Source organism: Eptatretus burgeri, chromosome 5 (assembly GCF_056783735.1).
Source record: "Eptatretus burgeri isolate ZD-2024b chromosome 5, Ebu_testis_v1, whole genome shotgun sequence".
Taxonomy (NCBI): domain Eukaryota; kingdom Metazoa; phylum Chordata; class Myxini; order Myxiniformes; family Myxinidae; genus Eptatretus; species Eptatretus burgeri.
In genome coordinates, this window is record NC_140965.1 from 104641490 (window position 1) to 104659916 (window position 18427).

General features: G+C 41.9%; 1 protein-coding gene and 1 long non-coding RNA gene across 2 annotated transcripts in view; one reads left to right on the forward strand and one right to left on the reverse strand.

Moving 5' to 3' along the window:
• Positions 1–15454, reverse strand: part of LOC147027106 (uncharacterized) — a 19848-nt gene extending 4394 nt beyond the window's left edge. Inside the window, exons 1-2 of the long non-coding RNA XR_015058679.1 lie at positions 15099–15454; positions 11891–12117 (exon numbers count right to left, since the gene is read on the reverse strand). This is a non-coding gene — a long non-coding RNA (uncharacterized LOC147027106). The remainder of the gene's footprint in view (positions 1–11890; positions 12118–15098) is intronic.
• LOC147027105 (uncharacterized) overlaps positions 1–17834 on the forward strand; it is a 48092-nt gene extending 30258 nt beyond the window's left edge. Inside the window, exon 3 of the transcript XR_015058678.1 lies at positions 16941–17834. The gene's annotated coding sequence lies outside the window, so the exon portion shown is untranslated. The remainder of the gene's footprint in view (positions 1–16940) is intronic.
• The last annotated feature ends 593 nt before the right edge of the window (positions 17835–18427 follow it).

Sequence of the window (18427 nt, forward strand, 5' to 3'; positions counted from 1 at the left end):
ATAATAATAATATAACGAGAGGAAAAATATTATACAACTAGAACGTTCATAGAATACGATACCCTCCGCAGTGTTATACAAGGAAATTAGATGCAGGAGGAAGCCAATTGGCTCGTCATGCTTGCGCAACATCAACACCAGACAAATTTTGTCCATCAAAATGACACAATTTATTGGGGGGGAATGAGGGAGGAATGGGGAGGAATGTGCATTCGACAATGTGACATGCCCAGGGACATCCCGAGGGTGCCAAAATAAAAATGGGGAAATATATTTATTTAAATTATTTAAATAAAAAATGGAAAAAGCTATTTTTGATGGTGCTTTTTTCAGGGGGGGGGGGATTGATGAAGGCGGTTCTTGGGTGAGAAACACACATCAACTACTCACCACCATTTGACGAGACCTCCACAGATATGACACGCCGCACAGATGCACACAAGCACCCATCCATACTCGAGCTACCTAAAAGTCCAGCCGACATCCCTGTACCCTCTACCTCCATAACTTCCAGGTACCTATCTCATTCTAATTTAAACTTATCTACTGTTTCTGCTGCCACTACATTTCCAGGAAGACCATTCCATGCAAGAACTACTCTCTGAGTTAAAGTCCCCTACCTTACTACCATCTTAACTGTCCTCTCCTTTACTCTCAAGCTATGGCCCCTGGTCCTATCACCCTCTACTCTGCTGAATAATTAATTTGCACTTATTTTATCTCTACCTTCCATTATCTTAAACATCTCGATCACATTTCCTCATAACCGCCTCCTTTCTCTGTACAAAGCCCTGTCTCCTTCAGCTGCTCCTCATAGCTGAGTCTAGCTAGGCTCAGAATCAATCTCATCATCCTGTGCTGAACCCTCTCAATAGCAGCTATGTCCTTCCTCACTTGTGGTGACCAAAACTGCACACAATATGCTAGATGGGACCTCACTAAGTGTTCAAGTATATCCTTCAATTTTAACATAATAATGATATTAAAGATTGTTAAAAAATTCCGGAAGTTTAACATGATTGAAGCAGTCTCATACATCACTCTTAAGGCCTTATACACTGTAATAGGATGATGTTGAGTGGCAGTTTAGAAGATGGAGGCTTTATTGATCACCATAGAATACAGCGTCAATTGGCCTCGTTCTTACATCGCCATATTGGTAGAGTCTTCTTCACTTTGACCAGGGATCTGAGATGAAGACTTAATTCCTTTTGAACCAGGTCTGTTAGAAGAATCCTTGGCTATCGCTGGTCGGACTTGTGTCCAACGAGCGGTTTCTGAGAGACACTCAAATGAGATTTGTTACCTGCATAGTCCGTGAGCGTCAGCTGCGGCTGTATGGACATATGGCTCGTTTTCCTGATGCTGATCCTGCTCAATACATTCTCTCAGTGAGGGAGCCTCATGAGTGCAGGAGGCCAATGGGCCAACCACGCGCCTCGTGACTGCAGCAGGTTGATCGGCATCTCAATGAGATGGGGATGGGCCAGGCATCTGCCTGGGGGATGGCCAGACAGAAGTCCCTGGAGAACTGGCGGAAAGTGGACGCAGCGACGTGCTGTTCCGGTGGATGCTCCCATACCTGACCTGACCTTCTTCACCACAATGCTGTCCCTCTCACATGCTACACTCTGCCATGCTATATTGATACATAGCATAGTTGTTGGAACTATTATGAAGGCGATTTGTGTTGTACAGTGTTATAAATTAATTAATTACAGGTTTTACCCAGTGATAGCTATTACATCATCCTATCTAACATGCTACATTTGTTCTTTCATGCTTGTATGTGTCCATTATGACAACCTTAAAAACAGTAAGTTTCCTGTTTGGAATGATTTTCAATTTTGTTTGAATGCCAGGTAGACAGACAGAGTAATATATTATCCCACTCCTCTCTGCACATGTGCAAATGGGTCAAAGTGAGAGCCAATTTATATGGTAAAAACAAGACTTGTCTTTCTATTCATGTTCTGATTTGTTGTCATAATGTCTGACAGAGTACTGCTCTCCCCTCTGGGGTGGTGCTCCTGCCTCACACCTAGCTCGACTTCACGCTGTTGAAACCAAGGCTTTTAGGAACATTGATATCTCTCGTGATGAAGCTGAGCCTTTGGGTATCTCACTCTCTCACCACACTGCAGGTCGGTGGTCTTTCTGTCTTCCACCCTCTCTTCTCTGGCCTTGCCTCCCCCCCCCCCCACTGCTCTGTCTGTCATCTGTCCCCCCTATATTTCCGCAGGGTGCTCAAGGTCCACCAAAACCCCCCTTTTGGTGAAACTACCAAAATTAAGCATCACTGCTCACCTTCACTCTTTCATTCCTTTTTCCCCCACTTCTGGAACAAACTCCCACACTCTTTTCAATCCCACTACTCCCTCCAAGTCTTCAAAACAGCTATTCACCACCATATCATATCTTCCCCCATCCAAAATATTGGTCTTTACTCCCCCTATTAATCCATCCCAAACCCACCTCCTTCAAATTCCCTGTTTTCCTTCTTGAAAGTTCCTGTAGTACCATCTTGTTTATCCCGTATACCCCGTCCAATCCCTCTCCCTTCCACAGATCTCCTATTGTCTCTGTTCCCCACTATTTTGTGCTTCCCTCTCCCACCCTTCTTGTCTCCTATGTTGTTATATGTTTCTGTGTATTAGCTCTTACATGAGCCTCGACATGGTATACAAATTTAAAAAAAAATAAAAATACAGTACAGCACAATTACAGTACAATTGTGCTGTACAAAATTTTTTGTACTGTACAAAAATACAGTACAACATTCAATTTAAATAAGCTGATCCTCCTAAGTAAACTGATGATCATAAACTGATAAGATGGATGGACAGTGTACCGGGTAAGAAGGGTAATAAGAAAATGGGCGGGGTCTACTAGTAGCAAATTTGACTGGTCATGATGACATAAAATGCCGTAATGTTTTGTCCAAGTACTGCAAATGGAAGGGTTTTCATTGTGCTAAAAAGGCGAGCGATGTTCTTCAGTGTTCAAGTATATCATTCAATTGAAACAAGTAAAAACGTTAAAGGGCAAGCCCATATTTATGTACAAGTAACATGGCCACCAGTCTACCAATCAACCATCTTTGATCAGATTGCAAAATATAGTAAGTGGCATGTGTATGCCATCATATACTGTGGTTATGCCACATTTGAACAAAATTGAACCACGCATATCTGAGAAATGGTTGGTGATACATTTACTTAATTAAATGGCCACTAGTTGGCCATCTTGAATCCGACCTTGAAAAAATAAATGACGTGCATATGTAAGCTATCATTCTTTATCTGTTTGCCAAATTTGAACAACATCGGTACATACATGTGCGAGAAATTATTGAGGAAATGTTCGATACTGTGTTGTTGTTTTTTCCAACTAAAATGGCCGCTAGCTGGCCATCTTGGATCTGATCTCAAAAGAAAAATAACGTCCATATTTAAGCCATCATTCTTTATCTGTGTGCCAAGTTTAACCATCATCAGTAAATGCTTCTCCGAGAAATGGTTGAGGACGTGTTCAACACTGGGTTGTTTACAACTAAAATGGCTGCCAGTCGTGAAGTTTATACACCACCTTATTTAACACGTTACATAAGTTATTCGTGCCTGTAGTTTGTGTCCTTTATGACGTCCTTAAAAACAGCAAGTTTCCTGTTTGGAATGATTTTGAATTTTCTTTGACTGTCAGACAGGCAGACAGAGTAAAAAAAATTATCTCACTCTTCTCTGCGCGTGTGCGATCAGGACAAATTCAGAGCCAAAGTACGGTAAAACGGCAGATTCATTTTCTGATTCATGTTCAAACTATAACATTCAATTGAAATTAAGTTGTTCCTGAATCATAAACTGATGTTTGTAAACACAGGCTGGCAGACAGACAGAAGTTAACCAATTGCTTAACCCCGTTTTTCACTTCACGTGTGCGGAGTGATAATGGGGATAATGGTTGGAATGGCGGCACTCCGAGTGCATGTAGCACGGTTGTGGGCAAGCTGATATGAATTGCTGGTGTGGAGTTATTCTGGAGGTTGGTGTGGAGTTATTCTGAGCATCCTATAACTTCGGTGACCTTCCATCAATGGTCATTCTATCAATTCCACAAACGTACCCTCAAGCACACAATGCCACCCTGAAAGACTCGTCTTGTGCCTCTATTTTCACTTCTTCTTTATTCGATGCTGGCTCACACTGCGCAGGACTCTTTATTCCCTCTTCACTTTATGCGCTCTTCCTTACCACTGAATTAACACTCCCATCTTTCTGCCTTGCATCAAATCTTGTCCAGTGCCCATGAGTTTCCTTTCTTGGAATGCGCCTGTGGGCAAAATTCCCGCACCGCTGGAAATGACATTTTTGTAAAGAATCTCCTACCACTCAAAATCCCAGTCAGCTGTTGAATTAATACCAGGTGGGGTTTACTCGGCCTGTCATCGTTCCGAGGTCAGCAAAATAAGTGCCAGCATGCTGGTATACTGTGTCAGAGTGGTGACCCGTCCAGGATTGTGCCCAATAGCCAAGGAGTCTGCTGAAGCAGCAGCAACGCTCCTGCACAGAGTTTGATCCCAATATCCTCCTCCTCTATGTACCACCTGCAATGATGTGTTCATGTGCAAACAATCCACACCAATCACGCACTCAGCAAACCTAGCGAAGTGACTTGAAGGAGATGGAGAGCAGGGTTTGAACTGAGAGTGTGGTTTTGGGATGTGATCATAAAAAGGAAGGAGGAGAGAAAATGGGTTAGCGTTGGCTTACAGTGCAACTTGCAGTTCTAATATGATTGACATTTGTCCTCACATGCAGGGCTATAAAGCATGACCTCTCCAAGGTTGTGCTGACAGCACGAAGACCAACATTAGTGATTACCATTGCACGCGTACACCCATTGCAGCCCTCACCATTCTGCATGCACAGACCAATATGGAGTTTTTATATTTTTTGAAACCTGAAAAGAGTGGCCCTGGATTGACACAAAAGTAAGAGAATGAAAGGCTTCAGAGCAGTGATGCTAAATGTTAATCTTAAACTTAGAGAGGCAAAGAAGGAGCAGGTTTGTGAATGGACATGACCGAAGAATTGATGACGGTAATTTGAGCTGGGGAGGATGTGGTTTGGTGTTTGGACAGCAGGATCGACAAACGTTTTGCAAGAGAAAAATGGGTAAATGAAAATCAGCAGGCATCTGAGCCCTCTAAAGTATTTTAGGTCAAGGAAATGTATTGAAATGAAGTAGACTGACATATCACAGTGTTAAAGATGAATTATTATACTCCGATGAAATGTAATGTTCATTAAAGTTCTCTCAGAACATCCCAGTGGAGGAATAGTAGCTTACTGCATGAAATAGATCGAGTAGGGAAGCCCATTAAATATGTGCACATCAAGAGAAATAATTGTTTTCTTTTTCTCATGAGACAATTGTACACGAACCTTTTAGTTGATGGTGAAGTGACTCAAGCTTGTTGATATCCCTCCATAAACCTATAACATTGAGAAGACCGGATAACTAGTTTAGGAGTAGAAATCATATATATATATATATTTATATATATATATATATATATATATATATATATATATATATATATATATATATATATATATATATATATATATATATATATATATATATATATATATATATATATTTGAGGTCCGTCTAAAAAGTAACGGGTCTGATTGAGCCTGCAATGTGCTCCACTTACACAATTTGAATTAACGGGTTGCGTCACAGTCTTTGGCAACATTCCAGCAATAAATATGATTGGTGATGGTTGACTCATTGTGTGATTTTTTACAGGTTGTGCTTTATACGTTGTCTGGTCTGAGTCGTCACGCTATACTATGAGTCCTGAGCAGAGAGCCAATCTGAAGTTTCTTGCCAAGCTTGGCAAAACACCTTCTGAATCCTTCGCAATGCTGCAGCAAGTCGAGGGGGAAGAAACAATGTCACGTACATGTGCATTTGAATTGCACAAGAGGTTAAAAGAGGGACGGGAGGAGGTTGAAGACAATTCACGGTCTGGAAGACCTTCAACGAGCAGAACGGCGGACAACATCGAGCGTGGAAGCAGATGGGGTGCGCAGATAGTCGACTCATGGTGCGGATGATTGCTGAGGAACTTTCCATCAATAAGGACACTGTCTGGATCATCATCACTGAAAATTTCGCAATGTGCAACAAGGTGTGTGCAAAGATGGTCCCCAAGCTGTTGTCCGAGGACCAGAACCAGCAATGAGTCAATGACTGTCAATACATTATCGAGCACGTCAAGGACGATCCAGACCTGCTCGGGAGAGTCATCACTGGCGAAGAATCATTGATATTCGAATACGATCCCGAGAACAAACGGCAGAGTCGTCAGTGGAAAAGTCTGGCACCACCAAGACCAAAGAAAGCAAGGATGTCGAAGTCGAAGGTCAAGGTGATGCTCATCGCGTTTTTTGACATCAAGGGCATCGTCCACTTTGAGTTTCTACCATAGGGTCAAACAGTGAATCAATACGTGTACAAGGAGATCCTCCGGCGCCTCATGAGATCAGTCCGGGACAGGAGGAAGGATCTGTGGGAGAACAATGCCTGGGTGCTCCACCATGATAACGCCCCTGCTCACAGCGCCCTGAGCGTCTGACAGTTTCTGGCAGAGAGGGACGTGCCAACTCTGGAGTACACTCCGTATTCGCCAGACTTGGCACATTGTGATTTTTTCCTATTCTCCAAGCTCAAGGGGGTGATCAAGGGGACCTGATTTCCTTACGTGGAGGCCCTCAAAAGAGTCGTGATGACGGAGCTCTGGAGGATTCCAGAAGAAGCCTTCCAGGGGTGCATCATAGCGTGCAAGAAGAGGATGGACAAGTGTGTGAGAATGGAGGGAAACTGTTTTGAAGGGGACAAGCTGTGATTTCAATATAGTTTTTTGGAATAAAATTTATGTGAAGTCAGTCCCGTTAATTTTTCGATGAACCGCGCATGTACACATATATATATATATATATATATATATATATATATATATATATATATATATATATATATATATATGAGGGGAAAGGAGAGGAGAGGGATGGGGAGCGAGAAGTGGGGGAGGGGAATACAGTGTGAAGTGAGAGGAAGGGAAAGCATACATGTGATTTAGATTCATTCCGTCTCATCAAAATGATTCTGCATAGAACAACAGTGAAGTTGGAAACAAAACAATGTCTGAAATCCATTTTCTACTGGTCATACTAAGAACACGGCAGCATGTATTTCTCGATCGGCAGCATATATCTGCATTCTAACGGAGGCTGCATCGGATGAGTTTCTCTTTGGTAGTGATGCCGTGATGTTTCTTGACATGTGACAGTGTGTTTGTAAGACCTGCACAGATCTGGTCCTCGTCTCCATCATCCTTTGGTAACATGAAGATTGTGGGCTCCAAAATAGTAACAAAGTCAGCAGCTTCAGCATCTGATGTGTTGAAATTAAGTCCTCGTTCGAGTACACATCTCTCTGTCAGTATACGTGTATTTTGGAAAGATTATGTAATCACCTCTTTGGTTGGGTGTCTCTGGACGGCTTGAGTTTATCCACTTTGTAGTTCAAATAGTTCAAAGGAGTGTGTACCTTGTCCTTGTGATGCTGCTCCATTTGGAGGATGGCAGATGCCACTTGGGTGAACTTTTTGGAGTCCAGATTTTCAACAATGCCCAAACATTGGCTCTGCTACGTCGATGACATGTTCACCATCATCAAAAAAGACACTTTTGACAGGTTCCATACCCACATCAATGGCATCATACCTGCCAAACAGTTCATACACAAACTCGAACAAGCCAGCTTCATTGCTTTTCTGGATGTTGCTGTCACACGCACAATACCGGTTTTCGAACACCCAAGTGTAGCGCAAACAGTCCAGCGGGGGCGTATAGCATTGGGATTCTCATGTGTGTCCCACATGTGAAAGCTTTGCAGCTGTGGAGGAACTTGGGTAGAGTTTGAGACACCAAGGGGCTTACCTTGTATCATTTTTCATGGTTTCCTTCTGCAGCTTTCTTTGGCCAGAAGAGAATGGGAGGAGGTAATTTATTTATAATCCTAGTCAACTGGAGTAATTCATTAGGCGAGAGCTGATTGGTTATTCCCTCCGATTACGGGTGGAATTTGTTGCAACTCAAAATGTGTCACTCGTACATAGCTAAGGGCACTACATTATGAAGTGCACACTGTTTTCCAAGGCAGTTAACGTGGCTATGGTCTGACCAGATGGCCTAGAGGTAGGCACACTTTTCTGCGTACCTCTAGGCCATCATGCGTACCTCTAGGTACTAGGCTGTCTTGCCTGGGTTTGAATCCCGACCCAGCTATAAACTGGAATCCCAGTGTTTCACAGGCAGGGAAATTCATCAATGGGGTGCTGTCCTTCGGATGGAGGTTAAATGCACATCTCATGACTCATCTGCCAGCATTCATTAGTGGATGTTAAAGGCTGTCAGTTAAAAGCTCGATGTGGAATTTGTAAGCATTAGTACATGCCTGTAAATGACGTATAAAAATTGATGGTTACGTATTATAAGTTTTGCTTTAGCATGGATCGGTAAATTGTTATATAAACTGCTTGATATAATGAGGTAATTATTGTATTGTACTGTAAACTGCCTGGTGAAATTCATGAAGGTGCTGTAATATTCTCAGATGAAACTTCCAGGGTGGACTAGAATCGTATTTGCTGGAAGACACGTGATTGTTCTGTGATACCATATAAATCCGCGAGAGGGAGGTGGAGAGAGATGGGTGATACGTGATGAGCCATGCGTTTCCATCGTCTCCATGCTCAATTTAACTCTGATGAGTGAACGACGTGTTAATGTCCAGAGTGGTTGTTAACGCCTGGAGCCGATTATAATCAGGTTTATTAAAACTCTTTAAGATTGTGTATTGGGAAAGGATTCCTTTGAGCTCTTTAATCATCTGGATGGGCCATCGTACGAGAGAGAACACCACAAGACAAGACAAATGTTCAACAGCCCCGAAGGATGAGGTGAACACGCATGAGTTGTGTTGGCAAGAATGGGACACTGGGCGGCGGAAACAACTACATGCGGGAATCGGAGTTGGACATTGCACGTAATAGTGAATTTCCTCACTTGACTTTGTATCTGTTTGTTTGAAATCCAAGTTTCAAAAACGTGAGGCTGTTGATGTGGTCATTGTAACGCCACTCAGAAGTCACAGACGCCAACTCACAAAGATCATATTTCAGTGGTAGCTGACTGGTACGTTCGTCCAGACTTGTGAAGAAATGTTGGTGGCATAGACAAGCATAGAATCCCCAAATTAAATAAGTACAAGCATCACATGCAACAATGCAGCTCAAACTTAACTCGCAACTCTCGAGGTGGCAACTTATCTCAACCAAACAGTTTGTACAATCAACTTCAATGGGTGAAGGGTCGGCGGTGAGCACATTCAAAAGGATCTAGTCCAGAGAGTGCGTATAGGATGAAGCCGACAGACCAGTCGTGTCTTAAAAGTCCTCAGAAGGTGAAAGCCTTGTTTCACTGAAGAAAGGAGAAGAACCTGAGTCCATAGGCAAAGTTGTGCGAGAGACATTGAAGAGAGGATCTCCAAGTCGTTAAGGACAATGTGTTACTTGAAGAAGAGGGGAGAGTGGAGGAATGGGCAAGCTGCCTTCTCGATAATGTATCAGTGAGGATATACGAGCTTTAAAGTCATCTCGTAATAAAGCATTGCAATGTGTGACAAGTAGATTCGACGAGTAAAGGGAATTCAGCAAATGATACTTCACCAGGTATGGTATAAGAACTGAAGCTGAATCTCCAGAGACCAATGAACATCAGGGTGAAGTTTGTCCATCGTGGTTCAGGAATAGTATAGGGGAGTCACGGGACCTTCTCAGGTTCACATACAAAAGACCCCATATTCCTCCTTTACCGGATTAGTCAGTTTTTAAATGATTTTCACCACATGAGCATGAGTGCAACAGCTCTGGAGAATGTGTCATTTCCTTTCCCCTCTTTGTCTCCTCCATTCCTTCTTCTTTCTTTTTCCTTCTCCTTTTGACGCAAACTGTCGGTGTTTTATATATCTTCCGTAAACTGTCAGGGTCTCTTACATCTCATTTTGTTGTCATTGCCGAGGCCACTGCAGCCGCTGTTGGTGTAATGGCGACCCAACAGGACATCCCACAGCCAAAACGACCTTCACCAAATAACAATTAAATGAAAATACTGGTCCGTAACACTTTTACCGCTTCCTTTCTGGTCTTGCACCCTCTGCTCTTTCTGTGCTTTGCCCTTCACCCTACAGGTTTCTGCAGGGCACATACGGTCCACTATCAACCCCTTTCTGGTGAAGCTACCTCAATTAAGATCACTGCTCAGCTCAACACATTTGTTCCTCTTTTTCTCCACCCACCTATGGAACTAATTTTGACATTCTATTCAATCAATTCTTCCATCCAGGGCTTCAAAACAGCTCTTCACCAACATTTCAGGTCGTCCCCAATCCAAAACCATGATATTTCCTACACTCGTTAACGCCCCAACCCCACCCCAATCCCTCCTTCTCAATTGCCAGTTTTCCCTCCTGAGGGCTTCCTTCTGTATCCATCTTGTATACCCCATGCATCCTTTCCTACCCCCATTCCTTTCCACAGGAATTGTTTGTCCAAGTCTGCATCTATCTTGGCCATCGACTTGGTATCTTGGCTGGTCTGGAAAACCCTCCTCTCTCTACGGTTCCTTTTAAACACGGAGCATAGCTGGATATTAATTAGAACCAAGAAAAAAAATGTTGAAAGCTTTCTTTTTCAGCAAAGTTGTTTTGATTTGTACTCAACGCCATGGAGTGAAGTCCCAAAAATTTCACTTGAGGAAAACTCAGAATCCAAGATTGCCACTGTCACAATTGGTGAATATCGGGAAAACACTAAAAGAGCCATACCTTTGTTACTACTTGTCATAGGAAGATGGTTTGGGGGGTCTAGACATAGGTTTTGAGGGATGAGAAATCCAAAGAAATCCTCAAAATTTAAATTTGAGGTCATCTTATCAACATAAATCCAAGATGGCCACCGCTGTGATGCACAAATTCGAGGAAAATGCTGAAACAGCCACAACTGAGTTACTATTTGTCACAGGAAAATGACCTTGGGGTCTAGACCCAGGTTATTAGGTAAGAAATATTCAATGGACTTCTCAGAATAACCTCAAAACTCAACACAGGACCACTTCTCTCAAAATTAATCCCATTTTCTTCAACTTCGATGGCCGTGTGTCAGCAAAATTGTCGATCCTCCTCTCGTGTTAATTTAGTGTATTACTCTGGTGTTCGAAATTGACTTTATCCTTTGGTAATTTGCAGAATTCATTATTCTTATGGACCTTGTCATTCTCTATCAGAGCAGATAGGGTACTAACGAGCGAATAAGGAATCATTTAAGAATGCTCTCCCCTCACAGTTGCAGTGCTATTACTCTGGTGACAAAATGTGAGGGATGTTATTTCAATGCACGCAAAATTGGAGAAAAAGACTGCCAATCCCCATTCATGCCAAATGTAGACTACACTCGGCCATCGAATATTGCCCACTGTAAGACACAGATGGAAGAAGAATCTACTGGTAGAGAAAATACATCTGCTAAACTACATTCTCAAACTCTAGGTTTGAAATAAAATCCGATTGTTTGTATAGTGCAAGGCCCATCAAAGACTATAAAGAAAAATTATGAGATAAGAGGGTACGATTGAAAAATTGTGATAGAAGTCATGGAGCTGAAACAAAACCATTATTGCAATGTATTGTCACAAAAGCCAATGAACGTGATTATGAATGGGAGGCAGTGGTGAAACTTTCCATGCAAAATATTTCTGACCTTATCGCTGCTGAAGGAAGATACCATCATGACTGCCAGCTACGTTTCAATGACAGTAATCAGCTTTCTGGCAATCCAGATGGTGAGAAAAGACCACGTGGTCAGCCAGTTGGTTCAATGGGAAGTCATAAGCATGAAGATTTCAAGAGAGAGTGTGTGACTATCTGGAGAACAATGAGGATTGTCAGCTCTCCCAAGCAGAATTGGTTGTGTTAATGGATGGTGTTCTGGAGGGAGAGAAGTGATGCATGTCAAAACAGCTTGGCAATAAGTCGAAAGAGTATTTCGGCCAGGACATGATAACTATGAGTGAGCTGAGAAAGGAAACCGTTTATACATTCTTGGATACTTGCAATAGGATCCTCAGATCTAACAATGAGTGCAGTGGTTTTACAAATGAGGCTATTATAGACATGGCTTCTGCTCTCATTCAGGACGAGATAGATCGAAAGTGTATGATACCAGCCAGTATCCTGAAATGTGTCAATTAGGTGATAATGACTCAGTCCCATCATCCCTAAAAACGCCTCCTGGATGGGATAATCAAGCCAAAGACAAATGTTCCAGCAGTCACAGAACGACACAATCCTGCCATAGAACAGAGCATTATATCAGCTGTTAGACCACGCTCATTTGTATCTCCTCTTCTGTTTGTAATTTGTGTGCACATCAATCGAAAGCTCATCTCGTGAATTCATTCATAGCCTCAGTATTTTGTCGTTTTCAGATTATTACAGGGAGATCCAGCCTTTGTATGATGCACTCATGCTTAGGGGTAGCAGTGGTGTGATCTGTCAGGTGATCTTGTGAACTTCTAGGTCTCCTGCCTTTTTGGGGGTATGAGGAATAAATGTGTGCAATATGAAAGCTAAACCTTGAACAGTTTTTTGACTATCACGTACACAGGCCAAGTTACCTATATGGTTGCGATGGCAACACGATTCAGCCAATCACTGCTTGATCTAATCGTGGTGAGATAATGTCACGTGGAATATATATCTGCAATATGAAAGCTAAATGTTCAAGGGTTTTTGAAATATCGCGGTACAAAAGTACATGGACAGATGATCTGTCGGTTGGTCAGACGGAGCTGATTATAATGTTCCCCGTCTCCGACCTTGGCAGAGGGGTGGGAGACAAAACAAGACTTTAAAAATTTCCTTGTATGTAAGGCGTCAGTACTTGCTGAATGCACCCGGAAAGAGTTCCTTTGTTTGGGGTAACTTTTGGCCTGGAAACGTCACTATATTCCCTGATGAAAGGAGATAAAACCTGCGATTCCAGGTCATTCTGAAATAGTGATCATTTTCCTTCATCAAAATTCATGGATACATTGCCAATGAAATTACAGGACACTTTCCACAGCAAGATTTTGGGACCTGAAGAAGAACTCCACTTGGCTATAAAAAAAACAGACATCCTTTTTGTTTGTGTCATTGTTTAATGAAGAGATGTTTGTTTTTTTCTCATCCAAACAATCACATTGCAAAGTTGCCTTGTAGAACATACTTGCTTTTCATCTACGGTTGCATAAATCACAACAAATAATGTACCTAATGGCATTCCTTGCTCTTCTTAGCCATTGGCCATAAAACCGTGGAATAATTCCTGTAGCTGTTCAGAGTGCTGATGGAGAATGCCAGCATGAAAGCACAGATGGCGTACATTATAAATGCGCAAAGTTAGTTTGCAATCTCTCTGGTTCAGCAATAACTTAACTCACGGTTTGCTCAAGCACAGAGTAACCTCTGAACCTTCCTTCTGTTCAAAAACTTGGAGCATCTACAAAGATCAATTTATTTGTCTGCAGACATTTTTCTTGGCATATCAGAAAATCATTATGCCCCTGAATGGTCATGATGGCAGCTCACATTTTTTACTGCTTTTAAGACACTGGAGCTCTGGCAGTCCTCGCTGTCTGAGATGCTTCACCTGCTTAGCTGCCTACTTCCTGCCAAACTCTGTTGGCTTCAGTCACGAAGCAGAACAAATGCATTCTGCAGACTGCTGACGCTGCTGTTAACAACATACAAGTAAAGCTCCTTAAATTAATGCTGTTCCTGAGTTTGTGGCACACTTGGAAACAGAAATGTGTTCTCTGAGTTAACTGGGCCATAAAAGTGAAGACACCTCCCACTCAGTTCTTCCCTTCAATAATGGATCCATTTTCACTGAAAGACTGATACTCATTAGGACTGATAGAAGGACGACCTTCACTAATTGATATATTTATGCATTTTTGCCTTCAACTGTATCAGACACTAAAAAGGTTTTCCTTTGTTTTGTTTATACATTCATATGTTTATTTTCTTTATTATTTATATATTTATTTTACACTTATGCAATGAAAATATCAAATGGGACTGTTCATAATATATACATATACAAATACATACATATATAATATATATACATATATAATATATATACATATAATATATATATATATATATATATATATATATATATACATATATATATATATATATATATATATATATATATATATATATATATATATATATATATATATATATTGTTATAGATTCTCGCCACTCCAGCGTGCGGACGACCGCCTCAGCCCAATTGGCGGCCGCGCGCCCACCGAACGTGGCAATCCAATCGCAGCTTTCGGATAAATGCCGAAATCCAGCTATGGGTGTGTTTTTAACCACACCACAACCTTGTCAATGTTCTGCCCACGCGCTACAGGGTCGATCGCCGAATTGTCGATTTACCTAATTATTCACGCGGACAGACTACCAAGAGGTTGTACCTCAAGGGAACCTGCACGGAAATGAGCCGCTTAAGCAGCTCGCTCCATTTGCGATTGCTGAGCGGTTTTGTATCACCAGCCCCGTCAGACCCGATTATTTTATCGGTGTTAAAAACCAGCTAATATTCCGAATGCAATTATGGAAGTTCAACGGAGGAAAGGACGCAACGAGCAGGTGAATATTCAACAATGGGGACATTTATTTGAACACGTATGCAATGAATGGGTGTAGGGGACAAGACACGAGCAAAAAGACCTACAGCCGATGTCTACTTATTTTGTACATGCACTTAACAACAATTCTACTTATCGGACAAGGCGCCACAGACTTCCATGCAAAACCCCAGAAAGAAAAGACCCAGGCTCGTAAGCCTTTAATATTTGCTCGGAGCCGGAATGACCGAAGGGACTCCGGGAGACCGAGCAGGCTACCTGCCACCCTCTTGGTGACTCGCTGGGCGACCCTCGATGTCTCTGCCCGAACTCGTCTCGACTCCAACAATGCCTTCAACGGTGCCTCCAATGGTGAACCGGCTCGCGACTCCTCTCCGGCTCCAACTTGACCAACTCCAACCAACTGCTCCCGCTCTCCACACCAATTCCACCGGTTCCACTGATGTCCTCACCAATTCTCACAACCGTCAAAAACAACTCAATCGGCATCGACACGCGCCTTTTATCGCCCCGGGCGTTCGCCCATCCCTTTTCGGCACACGGGGGAAAATTCCAGGAGAGTCCGGCTTGGCTCTGTAGTTGTTGCCCAACCGTCATTTCTGTTTACCCGTTCTGAGGGACACGCCCCAACCGTCATTTCTGTTTACCCGTTCTGAGGGACACGCCCCAACCGCCACTTCTGTTTACCCGTTCTGAGGGATATCGGAGCGGGAGTTGTTGAGATGCTGTTGTGGTGGTGGTGGCGTGGTTGTTGAGATGCCGTTGTGGTGCTGGAGGTAGTGCGGTTGTGTGGTTGGCGCTGTGGTGGGGATGGCGTGGTTGTTGAGATGCTATTGTGGTGGTGGAGGTGGCGTGGTTGTAGAGATGTTGTTGAGGAGTAGTGTGTTTGTTTGAAATTAAAGACAGAACAGAATAACGGCTAACTGAACGATGCACAGCCCGGCACACAAATAATATATATATATATATATATATATATATATATATATATATATATATATATATATATATATATATATATATATATATTGGAGTTGTGGATAAAGCACAAGCATAATGGACTAATTGGCATAATCCTGTGTCAGGTTGCTTGCATCTATCCCTGAATGATGTGCTGTATATATCGCAATTGTGATGATATTTAAAAAAAAAAAAAAACAAGGCTGATTTGGGCCCATGAAGGACCTCGAGTATTCTTGTCTACTACATTTTGTTTTGTTGTTTTTCCACAACTTCAGGTTATTCAAAGCATTTGCACACATCAAAATGGACAATGATAACAATATACATACCAATATGACGACACGCGTATAATGCAACGCCTTCACAGGGTTCCATATCTCGAAAATAATTTCATGTTATCTCGTGTGTTTTTAATCGACCCTTCAATACGTTGCGACATTTTAGAAATAATCTAAATTCCAGGCACAACTTAAAGAAAAGAGCATGCAAAAGCAAAGTCGATTCAAGAAATATCGATTATGCATTCCAGAAAGATACATTGTCGATGCTTATAGTCATAAAAGATCTTTTCCTAAGCCATGTGTCAATGTCTAAAACAAAACAAATTTCTAACTTGGGTTTGGATATTCAAATGAACACTGCCGGCTCGTTATTTCGAAAACGAACTTGCGAGTTACAGTAACTAAACTGCGAAGGGACAAATAGAATGTGTAGCACAGGTTGGCAGTGAGATTCATATTCCATTTATCGGGCATTTCTTTAGATGTCAGCAGAATTTACAAGGAAGGAGGAAATTTGACCACATGAATACACGCAATTAAACCTTTAAAACGGAGTCCAAATTCTCATGGATGCTTGTTAATAGCGGGAGAGCATGAAGTGCAGGCCACATGCTGTTGACACCATATTGCTGTGAGAATGGTCCCCCTGATGCTGTCAAAGTCAAAGCAAGAGAGGTCATGGAAAAGAAATCTCACAAATCAAAACTTCCCCACTGGGTTTGCTTTCAAAAGTATCCCTGCACAGAATGCTCCGGGCAAGGGAGCCATAAGGGCTGCCATTAACATTGCAGAGACATTTTGAGACCTACAGCACTGTATGCTATTTGATTTCACACTGTGTGTGCTCACGTTACAGGTGTGAGGAAGCTGGAGAAATTAAATCGAATACATTTTGTGATTGAACGGATTCCAGAGAACATCGCAAAGTACTGAATATTGAGAATGGCTAGCAGTAAATAACCTGGGTCATCGGAATGTATGTGTGTGCTATTTCTGTTTGGATCATCATTGTGTATCTGCAGCCTATTACTGTTATCGGAGGTCAGCGGTGTGACCAAATGCCTGCTCCCAATGAGCACCGTAATATACAAGATTCAACAGTCAATTATCCAATTACATTTGTAAGACAGTCTGTAAAATGAGTGAAATTATATTTCCCATGGTTCACAGAGGGCATTCTATCCATAAAATTGACATTTTGTTGTTGTCATGGCTACATCAAACTTTTATCTATTTTTACAATTTTCAAAACACAGTTGCATTCAACGTAATGCTGTATAATGCATTCCTTTTCAAATGAAAGTATACCTCGTTTTGCATGTGCTCAGCAGCCACTACAACACCCTGCAGGTATTTTTTTTTTTTTACATGAAAAGGATCAACCATTGATACATTTATCATCATACTATAAATTTGAAATTTGCTAAATGACGAATGCATCTGTGGTTACCCTGGTTTCATGACTTGGTTTACAATGAGCAGTTGTATCATTGCTTGTTGTTTCTGGAGGGCAGTCGTCCGGATGTATCATTGTAAGTAAAACCCATCATTGAAAACATGGAATATATATTGCCTGTTGATAGAACAACAAGCACAAAATATTGTTTTAGGTTTTGAAGGTGAACCCTTATTCCTCTCCATGATACATTTTAGCAACAAGATTTTTGCATTGTCTTCAGTATGTGCTTGAGACGATCCTTATGGATTATATTTTGCTCCAAACTGTGTGATAAAATGATGAAATGCTGTGGCCCAACCGTTTTTATTCTATTGTTTTCAGACCAATGCACACATGCATACATGCAGAGAATTTACTTGCGGATGTTGGGGGGAATGTGTTGGGGGTGGGGGGGGGGGTATGAGGTTGATGCCCATGACTATACTTGTCAAGGGGTGTGGAATTGTATAGAAATTAGATAAAAGTCTTCATATATATATATATATATATATATATATATATATATATATATATATATATATATATATATATATATATATATATATATATATATATATATATATATATTGTTGTGGATCCAGGGTTTGAGGCTTGTCAGGAGGGTAATCACTTGAGTCCCTCTGGAATGCCGAGTCCTGAGGCCACCTGGCACAGATAACTCCGCACACACGCAGGTTGCTAGGCAACCACGAACGCCGATTGACACGGCCGATCCGGGCAGGGTTACACTACTTCACATGATACCTTACCAGTGGACGGCCGGCTAATCAGGGACATTACCCTCAGCACACACTCGGATTACTGCCGAGCATTACAGTGAGTGTCCGCTGGCTGACGAAGCAAATTATTGGGATATAGAACGTCCCATCTAACCTTGTGCACCA